Raw genomic sequence first — 23352 nt, forward strand, 5'->3', positions numbered from 1 at the left:
ACTAGTTTTCACAATGTGATTAGATTCTGTGATGGTACTAGCCTTGCATTGTTTTTAAACTTCCTATTTTCTACAGTGTGGTCTGTTCGATATGATGGTCATACTCTGTCAGCAAGTTGTGACACCTCTGATCATACTCTGTCAGCAAGTTGTGACACCTCCCTCATAGGCGCACTTCCTTCCTCAGTGGAGCCATTCCTCATTCAAGTATACACAATCCATTCACACATTCAGTCTCTCGCATCGCCATAGCCCTTCTCGCGTTTCTCACACACACATGCACACAAACGGTTTTTTTGTAAATCTTTGGAATTTATTTACAAGTGGGAAACCTCAAGGCGAGGAAAACCCACAGAAAAGATCATATACAACAGCAAGAACACATAAGTGTTCATCAGCAAAAAGCTAAAAGCATTCATAGGAAAGCCGATGCATGTTTTTTTTTTTTGAGAAAAAGATCCTTCTATTAGTTAATGAAAACTGCCCATAGGGCTACATCCACCTCTGCAAGAGCGGGCTACAACAAGCATGGTGGGGAGACTCTCCCAATGAAAAAACAGCATATGTACAATGGGGCTAAATCAAGAGATGGGAGGAGGGAAAAGCCACACAGGTGGACAGTAGTGCCATCTGAGCACCCCCTGGACCATGGAGTAGAACGGCCCAGGGCGCCAGAGTCGAAGGAAAGCCTCGCGGCGCTCCCGCATGCGGTCGGAGCTGCCCTGTAGTCCCTCAAGTTGTCCTCTGAGAGTATGGATCAGCTCTAGCCAAAAGTCACGAACAGTCTCTGCTGGTGGTACAAGGCGAGCCTCAAAGATGCGGAAACAACGGGCCCGCCAGATGAACCAGAGAGCTAGGCCGCTGATGAGCTCCCAACACTCCGCTCTCTCACTGCTCCACTCCTGTGGAGTAAGGTCTGTAGCAGGCTGGAGTGTAGGTCGACCCCCCTGTATCACTATCATCCTGTTGGTGGAAGATAGCTCAAACTGAAGTGCCGGGCCCGTGAGGGTGGACCAAGCCGCTGCCCCCCAAGTGTACTGTCGAGCCGTGGAGAGGGCAGGCATCAGCCGAAGAACTCGTAGCCACACCTGTTGGGCCGAGGGACAGTCCCAAAGACAGTGACGCTGACTCTCCACCAACTGGTCACAGGCTGTACATGCGGCCGAGAGACCACTATGTACAAGCCAGCTCCCTACTGCTGTGGCTCTGTGTGCAACCAACCACTGGAACAAGGTGACGCGCCTCGGCTGTCTTGAGTCCCACAGCCTCTGCCAAAAAGCTGCCAAGAACTCAACTGTGAGACCCTCCTCCTGCCAATGACGTGTTGCAGCGGGGCGGGCCTCACTCTGTGCTGCAAGTATATGACGTCCAAGCCGAACAGTGTACTGAAAGAAAGGGACTCCTGGGCGGTCTGCAGAGGAGAATGGGTCCCTCCATAGCCACTCACCAGGATCCCACTGTACTCGTGCCAGTGGACAGCACTCCCAAGCCCATAGCCTCCAGTGTCCTGTCTCAAGAGCTGCTGGGTCAGGGTCTATGACGCAAGTCCTCCCACAGATGCCCACAACTCGGACCTCTGGAAACAACACTCTGCTACCTGCGGGGCCTCTACCGCAACTCTCTGTGGTCGTCCCCCACCCTGAAGCTCGAAGAACAGGGCTGGGACAGTCTCTGAGCAAGCCCTGACTGAAATGAGAACCTCCAGTCGTGTGAAGGCTCCCATCCACCGGGGTGCTACTGGCTCGAGAGGCGTGAGCCAGTCAGCTGGAACTGACTCTGAGATGTCCTGACACATGCTCTGAACCCCTCATGCCCTGTAGCTGGACAACCTGCACCTCCTCTGACAAACCTGTGAACTCTAGCCAGTCACCTAGAGAGCGCGCTGGACTTGCTGCCATGGGACCCCAAGAAACATGAGGCCTACTCCCAACCAAGTGGCCTCGCTGAGTGCTAACCATGGGGTTCCAGACGAGGGGCTGCCGTAGGCGCTCCTCCGTGCACGTCGGCTGTCTCTGCTCTAGGCCACGCCGTAATAGCTCCCAAGAACGAAGCAGACTCACAGCGAATCGGTCCTCCAGTCTCCTGCTCAAACCAACTCGACGCAACTCTGTAAAGATCCATCTGGTCGAAGGTTGCGAAGGGCCTCCTGACTGAGGCACCCTGGCACGAAGCCTCTGCAACAAGAACTCCTTCCAGGGCTCCTCGCCTGGAAGAAGTCCTCTGACGACGAACTTCCCAAGAAGGGCTCTGCTCTACTGTGCTGGATCAATGATCCCAAGCCCTCCCTGAGAACAAGGAAGTGTGATGACCGACCAAGCCACCTTGGCTCGGGCAATCTGAGTGTCGCGACCTGACCAAAGGAAGTTCCTGATCAGCCTCTCTACCTGGCTGATGCAAGAACTCGAGAAGATCCAGCAAGAAGTGATGTACCACATAGTCGCCAACAACACCTGGTTGGCAACTACTACTCTACCAGCCAGCGAAAGTCGGGCTGAGCTCCAATGTAACAGCTTTCTCCTGATGGACAGGAGAAGAGGAGCAATCTGCTGCTCGGGGGACAAATCCAAACCAACCTGACAACCCAAGTACCGAACTGCAGTCCCTGGAGGAATCCACCTAAAACCCTCTGCTGGCATCCAATCTGGCACACGAGCACTACCAACCGAGAAAGCCACTGTCTTTCTCCAGTTGATCAGTGCGCCTGATGCACAGCAGAAGGTCTCCAAAGCCTGCCCACATCTGTGTAAATTGGCCTCTTGGCCCTCTAAGTACAAGGCTGAGTCGTCGGCAAACTCAGCGTCCAGAAGCTCATCTCCCCGTAGAGGGAGTGCTAAGCCCCTCAAACCAACCTGCTGTGACACCAAAAATCTGCTCATCGCCTCCGCATAGAACAGAAAGAGAAAGGGGGCAAGAGGACAACCCTGTCTGACCGATCGTGGGAGCATGAAGTGCTCACCTCTACCTCCTGCCAAAAGCACCTGACTGTGAGCCTGTCTGTACAAAGCTGACACCCCTCTGATCCAAGCCTCTGAGAAGCCCATCCTGCGTAGCGTGCCCTCTAGAAAGTCCCAGTCGACTCTGTCGTATGCCTTCTCAAAATCGAGAAGAAGAATCACAAGGTCCTCCCCACGGAGCCGTGCAAGGGCAGAAGCCTCCCAAAAAGTGAAGATGTTGTCAAGGATACTGCGTTCCTTGACAAAACCTGTCTGAGTCCCATGTATAAGGCTCTCCAAAAGTGACTGAATCCTCAAACTCAGAGCCTTGGCAAGAATTTTGTAGGCTGAGTTGAGAATGGTGATGGGGCGCCACTGTCGAATCTCATCCAAGGAGCCACCCTCCTTTGGAATGAGGTAAATCAGGCCCTCACTCATGCTATCCGGCATCACTCCTGTGTGCAGAATGTACTGAAAGGCACTACAAAGATTTGGGCCAAGCAGGTCCCAGTACTCCAAGAAGAAGCTGGGAGTCAGCCCATCCTCACCTGGACAGCTACCACGAGGGAGGGCCCTAAGAGCCGTGTGCAGCTCCTCAAGCTGAAGAGGTAACTCAAGCCTCTGCCGCATCTCCTTAGTCACAAGACAGGGCATCTGTGCCCAAACCTGCTCCCTGCATGCATCCTGTCTCTCTGACTCGGGCTCAGCCGACAGTAGCTCACGGTAAAAGTCAGTAGCGACTGCACGCATATCCTCAGGTTCACAAACAACTGACCCATCGGGTCTCCTCAACTGATTGACCTTGGCATGCGAGTGCCGAGGTCCCATTGTCTCAAAAAAACCACCTGTCACCCTGTCACCCACCTGAGTCCACTGAGATGCCTGTCGATGAAAGGCAAACTCATGGCGCCTCTCCTCTGTCCAAGCAAGCTCCTGTCGAGCCTGCTGTAAGTGCTCCTCCAACCATGGACTGTCTGGATGCTGCTCCTGCATCCTCTGTAGTGAAGCAATGCCTCGTCTGAGATGCTGCTCCTCCTCTCTCGCTGTAGCCCGTCGAGCCAGAGACTCCTGGAGAAAGAAGTGGCTAAGCTGAGCCAGGCCTGAGGCCACTCTGTCTGCACGTGGAGCCTGGCTGTCCATGCCCTCTGTCCATAGAGCCTCGACCCTCTCTCTGAGTGCTGAGTCCAACAAGACCCGCTCTGGGATGCGAAGCATCGTGCTCCCACTCCTCTGCCTATCTGCCACTGTGAGAATCACTGGTGCATGGTCCGAGAAGGATGTCCCTGCCAGGATGCCCACTGATCCCCCCAAGTCACTGAAGTGGTCACTAGTGTAGAAGCGATCTATGCGCGATAGATTCACTCCTCCCACTCTGGGGTCCGATCTAGAGAAGGCAAGACTCTCTGGAGGCCTCACAAAGCCAGAATGCTGCCATGTATCCGAGACCCTCAGCGTCATACAAAACCTCTCCCAAGCTGCTAGCTCGACTCCATGTAAAGTAGCATGGCTGCCTCCGATCCTGTCAGAAGGGTCCTCCAACATGTTGAAGTCCCCTCCTACACACCACTGGTCAACCTGTGGCAAAGACTCAACAATCTGTGACCAAAACTCTGCACGAGCACTCGCCACATTGGGCGCATAGATGTTCAGGAAACCCACAAGGCTACCCTGAACCTGCATAGTAATCCACTGAGCCCTGCTTGGTACAATAATCCCTCTGCCCACAATGGCCTGCTGTAGTGAGTCCGCAATAGTCATACATACCCCACCCTGGATGCCTCCAGGTCCAAAAGCAGCTGACCAAAAGGTATCATAGCGTCCACGCAAAATCTGACCACATCGCCGAATGCGGCTCTCAGACAAATGGTGCTCTTGAAGCATAAGGAGATCAATCTCTCCTCCCACAAGGCAACGCTGAAGCTCCTGACGCAATCGGCCCCGCTGTCGCTGAAATTGGGGCCCACCTAGTCCCTGCACGTTCCACGAGACGATCCTCATGGGGAGCGAGAGAGAACAGATGCTGCCGCAGTAGCAAGACGAGCTATCTTCGAAGCAGGCTTGGATGGGGAGTAATCCGCATCCGAGCGTCCTCTAGATAGGCGAGACTGCAGTGAGTGCCTGGTCCAAGCCCAAGCAGAGCGAGCCGTGCGTAAAGCAACCTCCTCTGTCCAGAAGTCCTCATGAATGAATACATAGCAAGGCAAACACTGCGTATCAGCAAAAAAGTACACCACAATGTGTCTACATCCTGCTGAGTCTGGGGGTTTCACCGCAAACTTGGCCAGTGGCCACAACGTCTGCAGCAAATCTGTAACGCCAAGTTCTCCCATGTGGTGAGAGAACTCGAGAACCTGTGTATGCAACCATCCCACCACTGAGTCGAGGGACCACTCTGTCTCAGTCCTGCCACAGAGGGGGAAGGAGAAACCAACTGCTGAGTCCAAGGCCTCTGTCCCCCTAGCGGCGAGGAACAAAGCGTGGACTCTGAAGCAGGCTGCCTCGTGGTCTGCTGCGGAGTCGCCAAGAAAACGAGTAAACCCGTAATCGAAGAAATCCCAGCGGCGTCGGAGGTCAATGCTTGTCAAACCACGCGGGATAGCTGCAAGAGAAGATGTCTGAATTTGCAGAGGGGGCCGCATGAAGGGCTGACCCTCTCTCGCTAGGCGACTCGTGGCAAAGGCGCTGCCAAGAGATCTCCTAGCCGCCGGCGAGGGTCCAGTCTCCTGAGCCGACTGAGGTACTGAAGCAGGGGGAGGGGGAGAAGGGGCTGGGGGGGGCGGGGGAGAGGAGAAGCGGGGTGGGGCGGCAGAGACATGGGGGGGGCGAGGGGGGGTGAGTGGTAGCAGAGGGCGGGGGAGGGCATGAGAAGGAGGAGGGGAGATCGGAAGGCGGAGCGGCTGGCGAGGGTGAAGCGGAGGTGGAGGCTGGCGAAGGAGGCTCCTCCTGCTCAAGAGGCCCAAAGCGGTTCCCCGTGGGAACCCACTGCTGCTGAGTAGGCACCTGGGGGCCACTCTGAGTGCCAGGCTGTCGCTGTGGCCCCTGGCGTCGACGGCCACGAGCCTGCTGCCACCCCTCCTCCGCTGGAGCCCCAGGCTCGGAGGGTGGCGCTGAATCTGTGCTCTGTGTCGCTGGCTGCGGCTGCGGCCCAGCCTTGGCAGGTTGGGGCTGAGGCTGGGGTGCAGGTCGTGGTCTCCTCCGTGGACAAGCCTTCGCTAGGTGGCCCATCTGTCTGCAAATGAAGCACTGGTTCGGGAGACCCGAGTACTCCACACTCTGTCGAAACCAACCCCCACTCACCCGAGGCAGAAGGATGACCTTCGGGAGCGTGTGGGTATCTCTGACCAAAACTCGAACTGAAGGGATGCCAGCCGCCTTGGCAGCTACTGATGCTGCCGTACGAGGTATCTCTAGGACTGTCCCGATGGCGGAGCCAATCCTGGAGAGAAGTGGAAGGTACTCCCTCCGTAAACCCGGAAAGCAGACTGAGATGGGGATCTCTGCCTCCTCTACTAGCACATCCGAAGTCGGGTCAAAACCATGTTGCCACTGTCGAAAGTGGGCGCGTGATGCTCGGATGGCCAGTGGACTCATAGCAATGACCTTGGAGGCCATCTCGGAAGTCTCGAAGTCAATCTGGTAGTACCCCCGTCCGAGAATCTGGACATCCAAGATCTTGCCCACCTCTGCGAGAAGGCGGGCTTGGAGAAGGTCTCGCAGCTCTCCTCTGCTAGGTCGAGTGCCGAGAACCTTGCAGATGACCGAAGTCGCCTGCAAGCGCTCTACCTCTGCGGCAAGGCTCGCTTGCTCTGTCGGCGAAAGAGCAAGTCGAATGGTGGGCTCAGCGGGGTCGGGTGAGGGGGCTTCAGGCGAGTCCCTCTGTGGCGAAGCTGGAGCCTCCATCTGTGTCTACTGCTGTGGCGTAAGAAGAGGACGACGGGAGGATGCTGCAGAAGGGCGCGCAAACACTGCTCCAAGGAGTTGGAACAGATGCCGAGAGTCCCGAAACTGCAGGGAGCAACCGAGGCGGGGGGCCCAAACTGATGGGTGAACGGGCCGAGACGGGGGGGGGGGGGGGGGGGGGGGGGGGGGGGGGGGGGGGGGGGGGGGGGGGGGATAAAGCGGGTTTGGGCTAAGGGATGAGGGCGTGAGGCGGCAGCATGGGATGAGGCTGAGGGCGAGTGGCGGCAGCAGGGGGCTGAGGGCGGGCAGAAAGGCTGGAACAGGGCAGCGCGAGGGGGGGGGCAGCGGGGGCTGAGGGCAGCACGAGGAGGACAGCGGGCAGCACGTGAGGGAGGGAGGGAGGGGGGGGGGGGGGGGGGAGGAGGCGATGGCGATGGCGCAGCGGGAGAGTACAGCAGCAGCGAGCTCAATCGGTAGAGGGAAAATAAAGCCAATGCATGTTTGAAGTGATATCACCAACTTCCCAGGCAAAACGTAAAGAGTGCCTGAGGGAAAGCTTGAAAAACTGAAAAGGATCTGCAGGCTGAGTCCAATAAGCCCAAAATCTGACCCACATCAGGAAAATCGCAAATTGTTATAAGGAAGGCGGGAGAATGCCGAAAGCCCAAAACCTTTTAGAATCGGAGTTCCAACCCACCTGATACACGACAAAGAAACCCATGAGAAATACAGCAATGCCAAAGGAGGTGACTAGCAGTCTCTTCTGCAGCAGAGCAATGAACACAACGAGCGGAGCAGATACGACGTGCACTGAGCAAGGAGCCTACAGGGAGCACTCCAAGCAAGCATCGCCAAAGAAACAACTGCTTCTTCAAAGGCAGGCGGCTCTTCCAAAGGGCAGAAAGTACTTTCGTCCATTAGGTAGCGGGCTTGTGCATCTACCATAGAGCATTACAATGATCAGCCATCCATGGATGAGGCAGAAGAAGAGCATAAACATTACTAGCAGACACGGCTTGAAAGGGCGTTTCCCGGAGACACCAATCAGCCATGCGATCCCCATCAAACAAAGGTGGAACAAGCAAAAATTCAACCAGCATGTGCTGAATGTCTCTCCAAATCTGACGGTAATGCATACCCAATCCAAAACGACGTGCGGCAAGAGGAAACTGTAAAGTGTACCTCGCCTCATCAATCAAATCACCAACCACTCGAAGGCCACGACAAGAGAGAAAGTATGCTTGGCGAGGCGAGCGGTCTACCAAAGTAAGAGAGAAAACCCAATTCCAATAAAGGCTCTCCAATCGAAGCAAATTTCCCTCACTGTAATCTCTTGCCAAGCTGAAATCAAACTAGAGGTGAGAGGGCATCCAGGAATATGCCCTTCTATCTTGCCAAGCATGACCTCCCAAGAGATGGCTTCCAATGACCAAAGGAGGAAGTAACAACATGCTGACAAAACTGGCAAACGTAAGAGCCCATGGCTGAGTCTGTTCCACAAGAGTAGGAAACAACGTAGTTTTCCAAGCAAGAACATGTTGACGTAGGTCTAAAAAATTGAGGCCGCCAAAGCGCTTGGGAGTACATAGTTTCTCCATCGACATCAAACGCAGGCCTTTTTTGTGAGCATGAGTACGGCACAAGTGAGACAAAATCGATGACATGAGAGAAGCGAGACAATGCCGAGGCCAATGCAATAATGGCAAATAGAACTGAACATAGGCCATCATATACTTTGAACAATTTGCAAGCGAACATGCAAGGGCCATGTGGAGAGCTTCTAGTAATGCAATTTGACGTTCAAGCGCTGCATAACCCAATTCACTTTTTGAAATAAGTGACATTCCATCCGATTGGATAACCCAAATGCCTGACAGTCACATTTGGGGAAAGAATGTCTCCTGGAGACAACAAAGCATGCCAATCCGAGGAATTCAATGGGAGAAGCTTTTATTTATGAAAATTAACCCTAAGACCAACCGCAAGCCCATACAGCTCCAAAGCCTCCATAATCGTTCGAACATCAGCCTAGCAATTGCGAGGCATAAACAAAGAGTCATCAACATAAGCCTGCCCAATGAAATTGCCACCCGACGGTAACTGCAAGCCATGAAGACAACGAGAAGAAGTCAAATGGTCAAGATGCATCAACAAAGGATGGGTAGCAATAGTATATAACTACACACTAAGGCCTCCTCTTCTACCTTCTCCCACTGATGCTCCAACGCAAGCACCCTCTTCCACGCACTCCCAACCACCTCTCCCTACACATGTTGCCCCTACATCCACACCGCCTCTTGTGTATGCCTTACCACCATCTCATGTTCCTCGATCCTTCATAGCTAGTGATCCTCCAGCTTGGCAATTTTCACGAGCCAAGCACAACGGTGATGACACGTTTCCTTAATTGGTACAGTTGTACATTTTGATACGTTTGCGGAGGGTGTGCTCTCTACTAGGTAGCGGGCAGAATCGCATGCTCTTCTCCTCCCTACCTTTTGTCTGCAAAGAGTCTTGGGCAGAGTCTTCAATGATGAGTTTGTTCTTCACCATACTTTGTAGGCTATCCAAACTTGGGTAGGTTGCATTCCATCATGCATTGCGATTGAAAGACATGCACGGAGTACGGGGGCTCTTCAGTGGCTACATATAAATGACAGTTATTGTTTGCGGCTGATTTTTTTTGTGGACCATACTGCATCGATCCCTCATGCCATGCGAGTATGGTCGAAGCTGCAACTGTTAGCCCAACAGACCACTACAACTCCTCTTGATTTATAGTTGCTCTTGCTTTGTTCCGAGACAACTCCTCCGACCTCTATTGCATGATGAGGATGCTCTTGCTTTAGCTCTTGTTCCATCTCTTCGGCCAGTGATCGAGAGGGCTCGACATTGATGTTCCAGTCTCATACCCGTTGCTACGGTTGATGTATGTCTTTGAGGTTTCAGGTTCATCATTGCTTGTCACATAGATTTGCGTATTTTTACTTGGAATGTAATGGATTGCATCACACTAGCATCAATGGTCTGTGACAGAATTGGCTTCGCACAGATTTGCTTCTTGTGCAAGAGCACAAGCTATTTATGGAGAATTACCGTAGATGTAGCAATTTTCTACTTGGAGCTTCTCCTACATTTTGAGAAACTGCGATCGGCTAGCAATATTATAGTAGTGGTGTATGCATTCTTGTGGGACCCTATTGGCGACATTGCGTACACTTCGGCTCAAGAGAGAGTTGAGTTTTGGCAGCAATTGTGGATGTATTGCTTGTTGTGGATTCATGGATTGTTGGGGGTGATTTCAACAATGTAGAGACATGTGAAGATTGGAGTGCAATTTTGACACCTTCTTTGCCATTTATTGTGCCATGTGAGATAGATACTTGGGACAAATTCCTTTTTGCAATTTCTAGTACAAATGCCTGGCATATCCCATCTTGACTCACAATACGCAGTCATTCAGTTTTCGTATGGCTTCAGGAGGCGGTTAGGTCACTTACTAGAACGATTAGATAGATTTTTCTTTGGCGCCTGGGCTGCACTCATGTCGAGATAGTTATGATTTGGCTTGCCACAGTGCTCCTCTGAATATGCCCTAGTTTCTTTGCGCTTGAGGTTTTAGACTTCCCCTATGGCTAGACGAGGATCACGCATCCTTGACTTGGTTTTACGGGATGTTCCATTGTCTCGGAGGATTTAGGTTGTTTGGTCACTCACTAGTTTTGGAGGTCTAGTGACCCATTTGGCTACATGCATTACTGGTCTTTTTCGGGCTTGTAGATGGCAGTGACGAGCTTTGCTCCGTAGGCAACGAGAGTTACGTGATCGTTTGGGATGCTTACGCCAGCAGTTCGAGGAGTTTCTAGGAGATAGGAGTCTCTGGGTGAAGCGCAAGCTCGACACACGAGATTGAGAAATCCAAATTCGCCTATCATGCTTCGATATGGACATGGATATCCAAAGGGGATAGGATGAATAAGGATTTCTTTGCACATGTCAGGGAGCATCCCAAGGGGACTTCTATTAGGGCCTTACGATTTATTGAACACAGATCGTGATGAGGTCCTTTACATAGGGTTAGATTATTTTGAGCATCTCTTTATGGCAGATCAGTTGACTGACGATGTTATACATGCTAGAGAGGAGGTTTGGTCTCATGTTCACAGCGAGTGGTAAGGGAGCCTATGTGCCATAGTTATTAACACCTTTCACTCTGCAAGAGATGCGTGATGCAATATTTGGTCTTGATGGTGTATCTTGTCATGGAGAGGATGGGTTGGCTCGACAATTTTTCCTTGCAGTTTTGGGATGTGCTCAGCCTAGTTATGCTTTCTGACTTACAATACATTTTCGACATAGGAGAGATGCCCATCACTATGTCTTTGGGGCTCATTTCTCGTATTCCGAGAGGCGGAGATGAATCGTCGGAAAGGGGGAAGTGGAAACACACCTGTCATACACACAAAATGCCTCCCTATAGCTCAGGGCGTTCACAACACCCTACTCTCACTCAAATTTCACCACAAATGACACAATTCTCAAAAAAACACACCGCCGAATACCCTCAAACCAAGGCACACAACCTCGTGATGATCAAATCTCACACATAATCTTTCATGTGCACGCACACACACACACACACACACACACACACACACACACACACACACACACACACACACACACACACACACACACACACACACACACACACACACACACACACACACACACACACACACACACACACACACACACACACACACACACACCACACACACACACACACACACACACACACACACACACACACACACACACACACACACACAGAGGAAGGGAAGGGAAGAGGAGGGAGAAAGAGATAGTACACTGGGAGCAATGGAGCTTTGAATTCCTTTCAAGAAAACAAGCGATATGCACTTCTTCTCTGCTATGTTTCTTCTGCACCCTCATGAGAAAAAGCTGTCAAAATGGGCAGGAAAAATGGCCCTTATAGGGAATTTTTAACATTTTTAGCAACTACTCCCTCAACCGGACAAGTGTCCAAACCAGCTCTTGCATGCTTGCATGAGAACCCCACTTTAGTGGCCGACTTTCCAATCTCATCTTCGAACGCGGGAAGGTTTCTTTATATAGCCACGCCGGTCGGTGCCACTTGGCACAAGCACCAACACTTGCCTTCAATAAAAGGGGGGGGGGGGGGGGGGGGGGGGTTGGGCACCCTGTGTGAACTAGCCGTGCGGGATCCAACAAACCATTACTACAGTTAGCGCCGACGTCAACGGCCACCAGCTGCCGCACCACCACCAACGCCACGGCACCACCAGAGGCCACCAACACATGCCAACTGCGTCGCTGAACAGTGCTAGCGCGTCCACAGGCGAGGGGAAAGATGAGGGAGCCATTGGAGATCTCCCCCTCTCTCCTTGGTTACAAATGACCATGTATCAATTTTATATATATATATACCATGGAGCTCTAGTTCCTTGCTCCACATGTGTAGTTATCCCTGCTGTTACGTCCTAGACATCAAGATTGGGCGCCTGCAGCTACCTCCAGCCAGTGTGAACATGGCCCTTTGCTTATTAAGTCCTATGGATAGGACGCGAGTTTCATTTGTGAGACATCTTGTGTGATCACCACACTTGGACTCTTGGCCCATGGCAGCTCTGCCCACACACCCGTATTGGTGTGGGCTCGGTGGTATGGGACACCGGCCCTTGTGGCAGAGGCTAGGTCGCTTGGCTGCAAGCTCCCAGGGGCTCGGGGGTGAGCCCATATTGTCTCTGTGGCTGGGTGGTGAGCATGATGTCCGCTCACTAAGTGTGTCTAGGTGTGAGTTTGTCTTGTGTCATGTCATGTTTGTAGGATGGATCCGGTGAGGGACTAACATTGGTATCAAAGCCTTCTTGTTGCTCGTATGCACGGCATGGCGACGTGCACAAAACCACTTGAGCTCATGGGGCCGTGATGGCCCACCCTGACAGGCGCGCCATGGCGTCACACGACGCTTCTCCGCATGAGAATGGCGCCGCTAGCACGCATCAACCCATGGAGAAGGTGCCTCTTTCTCCTTGATTCCACACACACGCACGGGCTTTGTCCTGAGGGTTCCTCTCCCCCTTCTTCCGCCTCTGATGCATCTCTAGTCGCTATACTGTAGTAGCAATTAGCTGAGATGCAGAGGCAACTTGGGGAGTTACGTGCCACGCAAGTCCCGTTCCCCCCCACGGCCATGAGCACTTTGCCTCTTCTGTTCCATCCGGACCCCTTCAAAGGGGAAAAGAAGGAACGTGAGAAGACTGCCATCGACTCATGGCTGGCGAAATGGACGGCCTACTTTGATTTGTATCATCTCACTGATGCATAGCGCATTAGTCAAATACAAATGATGCTCTAGGTCAAGGCATATGCATGGTGGAATGGGTTACGACCTAAACCAATGACTTGGGCAGACTTCCAGACGGTCTTTCGCGCTCACTTTGTGCAAGTCGATAAGATCGAGTGCTTCAAGAAATTGTTCAAGCTGAAAATGGCTAAGAAAATCCTGGACGCTTACTCCCAGGAATTCAAGGATTTCGTCCATAAGACGAAAGTCTTGGAGAATCCGCAGGTTATACTGCAGATGCTTTATCTGTTTGGATTACCGCCGGCTTACCAGAACGAGGTATTGCGGAATCTCGTCACTTCGCTGGAGGACATCTACAAGTTTGTCAAGAACTATGAGAACACCTTGGTAGCTTCTGGAGGTGGCCCGACGGATGGGGAGACTCCTCGCCGTGGTCTCTCCATGTCGAAATACAAGCGTTCAAACGCTTATGCAGCCGCGAGCCAGTCATCGGACCTTCCGTAGAAGAAACCGAAGTATGACGGCAAATCAAAGGCAGCTCGCATGGAGGATCAAAAGAAGTACTGCTGTTTCGACTGCCATTAGACCGGCCACTTCCGCAGCGATAAGGTGTGTTCTAAGCAAAAGAGGAAGCCGTCTACCTCCACACCGGCGTCTACTTCGGTAAACGTTGTCGATAATCTAGGTACTTTGTCTTTTACTGATTCAGAGATTTTTCACGTTAATGCACGTAGCTACCCGGATTGTCGCGTTAATAAGGCTGTATTTGGCCTTGGCCATGCAGTGACGATCTTATTCGACAACGGCTCTACTCATAATTTTATTTCTTTTCGTGTGGTACAGGCACTTAAGCTCAACACGTCACCCGCAGACCATCCATATGTGGTCCGTTATGCGGGACGTCGGGGCGATCAATGGATTGAGGTTGTGCTGCGACTCGACCTCCGAATCCAGCATTACCATGAAGTCTTGGACTTCCGTATCATGGGCCTTGAGCATGTAGATGTTATTTTAGGCATGCCATGGTCTTACGATAAGATAGCTTCTTTGTCTATCGATTCTGCATCGCATACAATTTTCTTTGAATTTGATGGTGTGTACCATGTGGTCGAGGGATCTCCTTCTTCCCTGACCGCCGATTATGATGTAGATCTGCTTTCAGCTAATGAATTCAATGCGTTGTCTCATGATTCTAGTGTGCAACTTGCAGTTTGTTGGGTTAAAGATTCTGTTGTTAATTTCCCGTCTCAATGTAATTCTCTTTTTTCAAAAGGTGATGTTACTCCATTGGAAGTTCCTTGCCTGATCATGATGTAACTGTTAAGCGTTATTTGGATTCCGTTTTGACTGAATTTGTGGATATTTTTCCGTCGAATTTACCAAAAGGGCTTCCACCGTCTCGTGGGTCTGATTTGGATCATAAGATAGAGCTTCTGCAGTAGCCATCCCATCTCTCGGCAACCTTATAGGTTCAGCCTGAAAGAGGAAGACAAGATAGCTAGGCAGCTTCAAGCCTATCTTGCCAAAGGTTTTATTGAACCTAGTAAGTCTCCGTGGGGCGCTCCGGTTCTTCTCGCTAAAAAGGACGGAGGAATGAGTTTTTGTGTAGATTACAAAGGTCTCAATAAGGTCCCCGTCAAGAATAAGTATGTGTTACCTCGCACAGATGACCTTATGGATCGACTCTCGGATGCTCATTATTTCACCCAAGATTACAAAGGTCTCAATAAGGTCCCCGTCAAGAATAAGTATGTGTTACCTCGCACAGATGACCTTATGGATCGACTCTCGGATGCTCATTATTTCACCAAGATCGATCTACGTTCCGGGTACCATCAGATACGGACACATCCGCGTGATGTCCCAAAAACCACGTTTTGTACACGGTATGGACATTACCAGTTTTTGGTTTTACCCATTGGTGGTTTTGAGGCGAGAAAAATTGTATGCGAAGCAAAGCAAGTGCGAGTTTTCTCGCACTGAATTGCTGTATCCGGGTCATGTCATCTTGGTTGATGGCATTCGCGTTGACCCCGAGAAGATACGTGCTATGCCGGATTGGCCCATTCTTCACACGATTAGGCAAGTAAAATCTTTTTTAGGTTTTAATGGCTTTTTTCAAAATTCTTTTAAGGACTACGCTCGTATTGCCGAGCCCCTTACTTGTTTGTTAAAGGGAGTCAAAAGCAAAAAGGGTAGTGGGTTCGGTGGACCGATGAGCTTGATCAATGCTTCCAAACGTTGAAGCGACTTGTTACCACTGCACCGATGTTGCAGATTGTGGATCCGAATAAACCCTTTGTGGTGGAAACGGATGCCAATGATTATGCTATCAGCGCTATTCTATACCAGGATGAGCGGACTGTTGCATTTGAGAGTCGCAAGCTCACTGACCTGCACATGTTATTTCACACAGGAGAAGGAATTGTTGGCGGTCATTCATGCCTTGAAGGTTTGGCGCCATTAGCTCTTTGGTGCCCGCTTCGTGATATGGACGGACCACCATTCTTTGAAATATCCCTGTGATCAGCCCGATCTTCGTGGTCGAAAGGCAAGGTGGGCCGAACTCATGCAAGAGTTCGACTTGGAGATTCGCTACCGTAAGGGTGCTAGCAATATGGTAGCCGACACCCTTAGTAGAATTCCGTAGGTCGATACTCTTTCTTTTGCTGAAATTTCGACTGACTTCTACTTTCTCTCAAAGGGCGTTGTCAAAATGATTCACTTTGGTGCAATCTAGCAACGAGTCCAAGAGGAAATGCGTAGCCCGGAAAGCTATGGCGGTCCGGACGCCTCTGAGTTGGCTACGGAGAGAAAAATAGCGGAGAAGTATTCTGTTCGTAATGGATTACTTTTCAAGCAAGGCAAAGTGTGTGTGCTCGTTGATGAGGATATCCACAAGAATATATTTTTTGTCATGATGCACCTAGTGCAGGACACCTTGGCATACACCCGTACTTTGACCTTGGTTGGCCGGTATTTTTATTGGCTGTACATGAAAGTTTTTGTTGAAAAGTATGTGCGGGAATGCGCGCAATGTCAGCTCAACAAAATTGAACGTCATAAACGCGCTGGGTTATTACATCCTTTGCAAATTCCCGATATTAATCGGTCAAGCATTTCTATGGATTTTGTAGTTGGATTACCCCGAACTAATTGTGGGCATGATGCCATTTGGGTCGTCGTCGATCAACTCACGAAAATGGCCCGATTTATCCCCACACATTCCATCGTAAAGAGCCATGAGTTAGCTCAGCTTTTTGTGGAACACTTGTACAAACTATATGGTTTGCTCGATGAAATTGTCAGTGATCGTGATCCAAAATTCACAGGCAATTTTTGGCAAACGGTCTTCCAAAAATTGGAGACCCGTCTGTGCATGTCGTCCTCAGATCATCCTGAAACTGATTGGGAATGCATCTCCCACATATTGAGTTTGCTTATAACAGTACAAAGCACTTGGCTATTGGCTATACCCGTTTATGCTTATGTACGGTTACGAGCCGAAACCACCAATTGCCAGTGGATTCAAGGGAATCAAGATGCAATCAGTGGCCGATTTCTTACGCGATATGCAAGAAATGCTTCAGATCGCAAAAGAGAGCATAAAGACGGCACATGATCGTGCTACTTTTTATGCCAATCAACATCGGCAACCCCACGAACTCCAGGATGGCATGCGGGTGTACCTTAGGGTACCGAAGGATTCTGAAACGATCCGAAATCGCCAATGCTCGAAGTTGTCTTCTCGTTATTATGGTCCGTTCTAGAAGATAAGTGGGGTTTCTTATAAGTTGGGACTTGCCTCCAGGCATTGGTGTTCATCCCGTATTCCATGTGAGCCGTTTGAAAGAACGGTTGGGGTAGGATGACCTGGTAATTTCTCCGGAGGAAGTCCCGAACTTAGAATACACCACCCGTTATATTCCACTTGAACCCGAATTGGTTCTTGATCAAAGGGTCCGCAAATCTTGCAAGTTTTCATACCCCGAATATTTGATCAAGTGGAAGCATCGTTCTGAATCCCAAGCCACTTGGAAGTCAGTTAAATCGTTACGGAATCGTCTCCCCGGTTTTATAACCGAGGATATTGCTGAGGACAACAATTAAAAATAAAGGGGGAAGTTTTACGTCCCCAGACATCAGGATGGGCGCCTACAGTTACGTCCGGCGAGTGGCCCTTTGCTTACGAAGTCCTATAAATAGGACTTGAGTCGCATTTGTGAGACATCTTGTGTGATCACCACACCATGACTCTTGGCCCTTGGCAGCTCTGCCCCCACACCGGTATTGGTGTGGGCTCGGTGGTATGGACACCGGCCCTTGTGGTAGAGGCTAGCCCGCTTGGCTGCAGGCTCCCAGGCTTGGGGGTGAGCCCGTATTGGCTCTATGGTTGGGAGGTGAGCCTGATCTCCGCTCACTATGCGTGTCTAGGTGTGAGTTTGGCTTGTGTCATGTCATGTTTGTAGGATGGATCCGGTGAGGGACTAACACCTGCTGCCACGTGGCATCTCGTGAGGCCTCCTCTCCTTGAACTTCAAAATATCTCTTCACAAAGCTCCCAAAAAATCATTTTTTTGGTGCCAATTTTGACTTGCTCCTGTTCTTTGCTCACCCATCAAATGGACCATCTATAAAATTCCACGGGAAGCTTCTTTTATGGATTCCAACTCCCAACTCAGCATTTGCACTCTGCTATGCCGCACAATTGAGAAAAAACATCTGACTCCTCACCGTCGCAATCATCCACCGACTTTGATTGAAGGTATCTCCGCGTTCATAGCTCCGATCGAGGAGCCGTCACTTCCGGCTAGCTCCATATGCTGCATACAACCTCTGCAAACCCTGGCGAGCTACAAAAATTTCTTGATAGCACACTTACCGAGGCGACCAAAATGACACATAACAGGCCCCCGAAAAAACTTCAATTGCTTGTATCTTGGGCATATCGGGACTCCGATTGCTGATTTGAAAGGACCGACACGCTCCATATTGTGAGCACTTCAGATATATCCACTCACCTCAGCTTTGATCATCTACTTGCACCTGTCCAATCCGGCGAGGATCTGCAAGCCACCTTCGTTTGCAAGGTGCCATAACTTGCACCCTGTAGCTCCGATTAAGGAGTTGTCTCACCGGCCTGGCAAGCACTTTGAGGACCACCTTTGGCACTCCCATTTTTACATTTTGGACACTTTGACCAGCCACTTTGATAGGCCCCTGACATAGCACCTTGGCGCAGAAAACCACATAAAGCATACACATCCGGAATCACTTGCTTGCCCATAACCTTCATACTTGCTTTTCCTCCTTGGCATGTATCTTTAGACACACTTAGCCCTGCTTTGCACTCTTCATAGCTTCGACCAACTTTAGCCGCACCATCGTCTCTCCGACAATGGAGGCTGATCACTTTCATGTCTTTCACTCGCATGATAAGTATGCATTTGAGACCGTTGCTCCTTGACCTCATCCATGCTTCACAGACACGTTTTGTAGAGGATCAATGCATTGTTGGACAACATCTTCACATTTTATGAGACAATTGAGTAGGCGTGCCAATTACGACAGCCAATAGCTATACTGCTTCTTGATTGTGAGAACGCTTATGATAGATTTGATTGGGGCTTTCTTGAGGGCACTATAGAGATAATGGGTTTCCCCTTGTAGTGGATTAGAGGTGTTGCCACGGTATATTGTACGGGTTCCTATGCTATCACGATTAGATTGCAAGACTCTAGAGTTGCGAGTGGTCGATGTATGAACGCGTCCTCAAGTATGGTAAGGAAATGACCTTTGTAGTGTGACATCTTTTGCTGAATGGGAGATGTGATCAAAGTCTATCTAACATATAGCTGCCAAAGATCCTGTTGGAGCACCGTGTTTCTCTCACTACGTGAGAGACGAACCTAGGGTGATTGGAGGGCATACTGGAAATATGTCAAGCTCCAACATCAAGGCCATGGTCTCCGAACCATGCTCTAACATGTGTGTACCATGCTCTGTCATACTCGGACTCTGCTAGCTGTATGGTTGACTCAAACGCTCGCTATGTGAGTCTGTTAGCCGAGAGCGTTCTCATTCTCTGGATAAAGCAGACTGTCTGAAAGAGTGGCTCCACTACCATGGGGGAGGGGAGGGGGTAGCAAGCTCTGCCCTGATGATGTCCTGTGGCACCGTGTGCTTGCTTGTAAACAAGTGAGAGATCATATAGACCTGTGGTCTCTTGATCCGTGCCCATTGGCTATCCGTCAACCCGGGTGCCCACATTGCTGTTGTGTACATTAGGGATGGGGTGACTAATGTATCAAATAGCCACCCCTTCGTGTGGGGCTCCTGAAAATGTGCTTGGTGACGTCTCCGCTCTAACATGGCCAACGCCGCATATCCTCTGGCGAGTCTGTCAGGAGCGGTTGTGCCATGGAGAAGGGTCCCTATCTGCTAGTGAAGGTGACTCCGAGATAGACGTAGGAGGTGACCACCTCAATTGGACCACTTGTTGTTGTGAATGTAGCTGCTCACCGGATTGATCTGGAGGTGTGGAAGATCATGACCTTGGCCTTCCCAAGATTCACTATGAGTCCTCTGTGTACAAAACTCATCCAAGGAGCTCAAATTTTTCTGTAAGCCCTCTGATGACTTTGAAATCAAAACGATGTCGTCAACATATAGCAAAGTGTGGATTGGAATACTGCTAGGTCAGCTCCTGCCCCTCCCTCTTGTAAGATATTATTGGAGATCTCGTGGATGTAGAATTCAAAGAGGGTCGAGGAGAGGGGGCATCCTTGCTTAGCACCGATGGTGCTAGCAATAGACTCTGACAGGCCGCCTGGACAATGAACTCTTCGAGTCACACTCTCATAGAGAGCATAGATGGCCCATATCATCTCAGATGGTATCCCTAGACTCTGAAGTCGCTGAAAGAGCCTCTCCCTTGGGATTGTGTCAAACGCCTTGTGGAAATCCACAAAGCAGCAACATAGCTTCTTCTTCCGCACCTTTGCCCCGTCAATGAGGCAGCGCAGAACGAAGATGTGGTTGATGGTGGAGAAGGTCTGCCTGAACCTTGCCTGGCCAAGAGCCCCGTAGGCCCTCTGTTTCTCCATATGAACTAAGCTCAGCCTCAAGTACTGCCCCATATAGTTTCGCCATCATAAGGCCAATCATGATAGTCCTGTAGCTCTCCGGGTCCAGGGTGTCTCCATATTTGTGGATTGGCACAATGTTGTGCCGAGTCCACTCCTTTGGGAAGCCCTCCCCTATAGCTCGGTTGAATACATGTGCAATCAATGAGGCTATAGTGGCAACTGCATAACTCACTCTGTAATCCTGTATGATCTGAAGACTGGCAGTGTTGTAGACGGTGGATGGCCTTCTTGACCATTTCTACTGTGAAGAAGGAAGAGCTCGTGGGTTGATGCCCGGGTGGCTGTGAAATTGGAGGCTAGTTCGGCACCTCATAGAGTCTCTCTGCATAATCATGCCATACCTGTGGATCCTCAATATGAGTAGTCGGTCGTGGCTCTCGAAGGGTGTGCCATGCTGAGGCACTGTCCATGCTCATGAATAGGCGGTATAGCTCTGGCTCCTCTGCCTCCTCAAAAGCTCGCCGCTCTCGACGTGAGTGTCTTCATCGGTCGTTTGGCCTCTTGATTAGTGATCTACCTAAGAGTCAGCTGCGCACGCAACCGGCGATAAAGGTCTCTGCACTCATCATCATACCAACGGTTCTGTGGCATAGTCGTTGGGGTGGGGGGTGGGTGGCATGCAGGAAAGAGCTAATGGCCGATGTCTGAACAACATATATGATGTGGGACGTGAGCATGGATAGTGGTATAGAGGGGTGGAGTAAGAGGAGTCCCTTCTCTACCTCTGCCGAGTATAAGGGGGCTAGCTTATGTGTGATATGGATCATGGTGTGCGAGGTGCGTCACATGGATGTGGGGGGTGTGGCGTCTCCAGTGAAGGAGAGTGCAAGATAGTTGTGGTCAACTCCAATAGGTATGGGCGTGATGGCGAAAGAGCTAAGCAGGTGGGTGGCCTCTCTAGGTCCCATGATGTAATCCACGGTGCCCGCCCCCCCCCCCCGCGACTGGAACTCCATGTGGTATGCATGTTAGCCCTCCTGAAGTGGGCCATCCCGTCATAAATAACGAGATGGTGCTGCGAGCCCAATTTGAGCAAATGGTGACCGTACTCTGTGATGTAGGCTGTGTCTGCTGCATCTCTCATGGTAGCCTCCTCCTGTATAGGTGCCACCGGGTCCTCTTTGTCGTATGCCTCACATTGGTCGTGACATGTCCTGGCATTGAAGTCTCCCATAAGGAAGACTAGTGTAGAGCACTGTGTAATCTCATCTGACAAGCATGTGTATGGGGATGCTCTCTCCTCCCCATCCTTCTCTGTCTCTGTAGTAGCAACTCTGGAGCCTGAGGGGGCGAAGTAGCAGAGAGCAATGTAAATGATCCTGTCCCATGATAGCTCAAAGTGGATCCAAAGGTAACGGGCCTGTGGGTCGCGTGTAACAATTTGTATCCTGCTATGGAGTCCTTGTCTAAAGAGTATAGCCACCCCTCCTGACCCTTGTGTAGTGTGGTGACGAGTGCTTCCTCGATGTGAAGACTCCCACTGAAAGCCATGAATCCTTGGTAGGCTCTGCTCTGGGCTCTCATGTGTCTCTGTCAGGAGAACGAGGTCCCATCCTCCCATCACCTCCTCAAGCCTCTCTGGATGCGTCCATAGATCCTCGTTGCAGTTCCAAACCACAATGTGGATCTCCTCATGTCTCCTATAGGCCGCGAGTCCCTATGCAATGGTCTTACCATCAATGATGACCCTACCATCCCGGTATACCACCTTCTTCCCTTCTTTGCTGACTTTAGGCATGCATGCACGGCGGTGGTCTTGTTGCATTTTCATGAGGTCGTCATCAAGGTAGATAGGAGGGCCCCCCTCTTTTAGACGAAGAAGGTTCCAGACTCCTCGGAGGCGAATTGTAGGATGAGGGCTCTTTTCTGTAGGTCTTTGCCACCTCTCCAAGCTTTGGAGAAGGGTATTTCCACTTCTTCCTTGTACCCGAGTTTCATGCATAGGCCTTTCTCATCACTCTCGGCTGTGGATCCCTCCTCTTCTTTGATGCCGGTCACTCGTACATTGAGGGGGTAGGCTCGTCGCATCTTCTCCACCTCAATGGTTGTGTGTATAATGAGTGCCTCATCCTTTTGGCTTCCACTCTCGCCTCTTTTGATATTCTTCTTGATTACTTTGACCCATCCTTCTCCAATTTGGATCGATTTTTTGCGGTGCGATCTTTGGTGATCTCCTCCTTGAGGGCTTCCTTGGCTTCCGCTTTGATCTCTCCTTCGGGTGTGAGGAATGCGATCGAAGCACGAAGGAGTTCGATTTCCTCCTTTTAACTCTTCCTTTTCTTTCTTCCATTCCTCCTCCTCTCTCGCCTCCTCCCATTTCTCCTTCTCCTTCTTCCATGCTTCTTTCTCCATGGCGAGACTCTTTGTTTCTTTCGCGAGCTTCACACGTCGATTGATGATGCTGGTGATGGAGGCATCGACGGTCTTCTTGTTGTCTTTGATCTTGTCGTCCAATTTGCTCATCTCCTTCCCAATTTCTTCCTTCGTCTTGGCCATCTTTCTCATGCTCCCTTCTTGTCTTTGCGGTCGATCGGTGGTGTGTCAATTTGTGTCAAGGCAATGTGGATGCCATTTTGTGCGTGTGTGTGTGTGTGCGCACGCGCGCGTGAGGGGGGAGGGGATGAGCGCTGCCTGTGCTGCTGGTGCAAGGGGGGACTGATGCACAGCAGCAGCAGTAGCAACCCGAACAGCAACAGCAGCGGCAGCGCGAATAGCAGCAGCAGCAGAGCGAGCACAGGCAGCCTGGCAGAGAGAGAGAGAGAAATGAAATGATATATTAACGTCTTCAAAAGGCCAAAATGACCTATGAGACCATCAGATACAAAGTGGTGAATCTAATACAATGTCTGAAGTACAAGTAAAAAAAGTACTGAGCGTAAAAAATGAAAACGGAAAATGAAGTGTGAAATGTGAAATGTGAAAATGTAGAATAGGCCCTCAATGACTCTCTGGGTGTCGTGCTAGAATGCCTCTGATCCTCTGCTGGAGTCTCCGTCGATGGAGTGTGCTCCTGTGTCTC

The 23352-nt window shown here is 50.7% G+C and overlaps 1 protein-coding gene across 8 annotated transcripts in view; it reads left to right on the top strand.

Annotated features, from left to right (window-relative positions):
• LOC147454446 (DEAD-box ATP-dependent RNA helicase 8-like) overlaps nt 1-23352 on the top strand; it is a 131454-nt gene that overhangs the window by 49931 nt on the left and 58171 nt on the right. The gene's annotated exons all lie outside the window — the stretch shown is intronic.

The sequence above is a fragment of the Adiantum capillus-veneris genome, chromosome 7, assembly GCF_014529385.1.
Source record: "Adiantum capillus-veneris isolate H3 chromosome 7, ASM1452938v2, whole genome shotgun sequence".
Classification (NCBI taxonomy): Eukaryota; Viridiplantae; Streptophyta; class Polypodiopsida; order Polypodiales; family Pteridaceae; genus Adiantum; species Adiantum capillus-veneris.